Here is a 3,571-nt window from a genome sequence, read left to right as displayed (position 1 = left end):
AACACCAACATGATAACATGTACGCATGTTAAAGACTGTTGAGTTATGGATTCACTCAGAGACTCAGAAAGACACTTCATCAGCGAGCTCTCAATGACCTATATTATCTTCCAGTTAAAGGTAAGTTCAATGACTCACCGTCATATTTTGTAAGTCAAATATGGGCGGAAAATGAAGATAAGAAGGATGGTCCCAAGGCACGTGGTGCAAGATCAAGATGAAGCCATGTGACTTTGTACCGATTTAGTACTGAGGAGTTTCTCTTTCATGCTGTATTGGGAAACAAACACGATGAAGAAAGAAGAACTCTGCAGATCTGAACCATCCTCCAATATGGTTGACAACCTTCATGTGTCACATCTATTGGTTGTCATGTGATTCTCGTCTTTGCATATATAAAGAATCATTTGACCTAGCCGCAACTCTTGTTGGTTTTTTTTCTACAATTGTCACTTTGTGTGTTCTTTCATTTATTGTAAAAGTTTGTGTGTTCAAAAATTTAACAAGTACTTTCTCTTCTTCTTCTTTGTAAACCGAACATGTACTCACTGTTTAATTAATAAATACATATGATTAATCGTGTTTACATTCTTGTCTTACATTCCTAGTATAATTACTTTAATCATTTAATTATATAATCATTGCAAACTTGGGACTTTCAGTTGGTATCAGAGCAGTGGTTCGATACACCGAATCTGATCTGAGTAAAAGTTTGCAAGATTTTTTTTTTCTAGTACTTTTATTTTTCTACATCTAAAACTTTTTCTTTCTTTTCCTAAAATCTTTCTTCATGACTGCAGTCCCTACTCTGGTTAATACCAGAGACATTGGGTATGTCTCCATCCCACCAAGATTCGAATCTCATGATTTGGATCTTGGAAGGAGAAAATGCTTCTGCACAACCTTACTTAATGACTATCTTAACTAGAGGGCCATATGTACCGATTATGGTCACCAGGACACCAAGAGCCATTGCTGATGCTCCTGAGATTATCACTGAGTTTATTAAATCAGAAGTACAATGGACAAATGACAAGCGCAGGCTTATTAATCTAGATGCTAGGCTAACAACCTCATTATCAACACCCTTCCTGATGACATTATGAAATTTGTCATCAACTTTCTTCTGCCAAAAAGGTGTGGGATAATCTTTGTACCAGATTTGATGGTACGGAAGATGTTCTTGCTACCAAAAGATAGATCTAAAGCGTGCCTATGAAGGATTCTTGTCATCAAATCTGGATGGCACTTATAATCGCTTCAATGTCTTTTGAATGATATGACAAATGCTGGCATAGAGCATGATATGCTTAAAGTATGCCACAAGTTCATTGACAGCCTTCCAATTAAGTGGCAAGGTTTAAGACAGATTCTCCATACCACCAAGCAGCTAAAGACGCATGACTTGGAACTCTTCAATTTGAGAGAGAGCTCTTGCTCAAAACTTGAGAGCAGAAGCTGAATCCAAGAGGCATGGGTTCGTCTCCTTCATCTTCTTCATCTCTACTGAAGTTAACACCATCCATGTTAACAGCTCCTCCTCCACCCCATCTCATCCCAGATCTTGTCAATGACCTCGATTTTGAGGAGAGACAGAGTTTCTCAGATTTCGTGCAATTTGCTCTTATCGCTGGTAAGACATATTCCAAAAATGGAATAGTCGTAAGTCGACTGTCTCTCAAAAATCAGTGGTTGAGAAATCACAGGAAAAATGTTGGAGAGTGTTCGGAAAGGCCATTACCAAAAAGAATGCAATGTTTCTATCCCATCTTTGCAGACAGCAAAGCTCTCTTCTTCTTCAGCGAGGCCCTCTTCAGTCAAGCCTGCTAATGAATACAAAAAGTACTATGAGCTTCGTGCTAAAATGGCTGATGTTGAAGAAGCTAAGCTCCCTGCCAAGAGTCTTGTTGCTGAACAACATGACTGGGCAGACTCTGATGAATCTGATGCAGGAGGGGAAGAATATGTTGATGTTATCTGCTTTATGGCACTCGCTGACGATTAGGCGCTGACAAAGGATCAAGTCTACTCCAGTTAGTGGGTAAATGTTACTCTCAGAAAGGTATGCAATTTCTCTTCTGCTTCTGAAGAATAAGTCTGAAGTTTTTGAATCCCTTAATTACTTGTGACATTCAGTTTATTGAATCGATTCGTGTTGATCTTCAGTCCAAGCTTAAGTCAGCCAGTGCTGAGCTAAGTGATAAAACTGACAAGCTTAAGGACCTGAGAAATGTCCATGTTGAGCTTGAATCTCAAAAACTTCTTAATCAGAATCTTCAAATATCAAATGAAGAATTAAAAAATAAGGTCGTTACCTTGAGAAAATTGTCACCTCAAGGTCTAAGGCCTCCAAGCTTCATGACCAATCTTCATCTAGTCCAATAGCAAACGGTTATTGGTAAAGACATATAAAATCCGTTGATCCCTTTGCTTTGGGAAAAAGCAAGCTAAAAGCAATGAAGAGCTAAAAGTCTTCATCCAGTCCAATAGCAAACGGCTATTGGTAAGACATATAAAATCCGTTGATCCCTGTTGCTTTGGGAAAAAGCAAATAAAAGCAATGGAGAGCTAAAGTCTTCATCTAGTCCAGTAGCAAACGGCTCGGTAAAGACTTCTAAATCCGTTGATGGCTGACAGTTTGCCAAAAACTGTAGTCAGCGACCAATGTTAGTCATGAAGTCGCTGACAAAATATAGGACACGCTCAGCATGTGTTCCCTCCTTGTTTGTTTAAAACACTCTCAGCGCCCAACTCCTCTTTTCTAAAAGAGATGCTGAAGTAAAAGTTTTTAATAAATACTAATGCTTTTGTTAATATTATTCCCATAATAAATAAGACATGGGACATTTTTTTTGAAACAATGTTTTTAAGAGTAATTATGTGAGTGACGTGGTAAATTTTAGACCATATCTTCTTAATTCTCAAACCAAAGGTCTTCTTTTTTTCTTCCTTGAATACGTCACCTATCCACTTGTGTCTGTCACTGTGCATCTGTAACATGGGGCATTAATAGAAAAGCTCAGCACGACATGGAATTAAGTAGAGACGACTAAATGCATCAAGGATTAGAGCAATCCATACATAATTCAAATACGATTACAAGTTTCGGATCAAATAATGCACGAGCCAACACCATCAATATTTACAAAAGATAGTTCAATGATGGCTAACGATCCTAGGCTAACCCATGAACGGTGCAATGAATCACGGATCCATAAAAGTCCAAGCTCAATCCTATCACATGCAATGCAATCATCCATCACGTCTTTGATTCACTTGATTACCTGAAAAGTGTACTAAAATGCGTCAACATAAAGTTGGTGAGTTCGTAGGTTTTGACTATAAGAACCAAGTGTCGGATAACAACCGTTTAACCTTGATACGAACATAATTAGATCATTAAATGATCATAAACCTTGAAACCTTGATTTAGATCGATAAACAATCACACACCTTAAAAACCTTGATTGGGTCATTAATGATCTCATAATTGGGATCATTAAACGATCACCAAGCCTTGAAACCTTGATTGGATCATTTAATGAACCTCAAACTTGATACGAAAATATAC

Source organism: Erigeron canadensis, chromosome 3 (genome assembly GCF_010389155.1).
Source record: "Erigeron canadensis isolate Cc75 chromosome 3, C_canadensis_v1, whole genome shotgun sequence".
Lineage (NCBI taxonomy): Eukaryota > Viridiplantae > Streptophyta > Magnoliopsida > Asterales > Asteraceae > Erigeron > Erigeron canadensis.
This window is presented reverse-complemented; position numbering follows the sequence as displayed.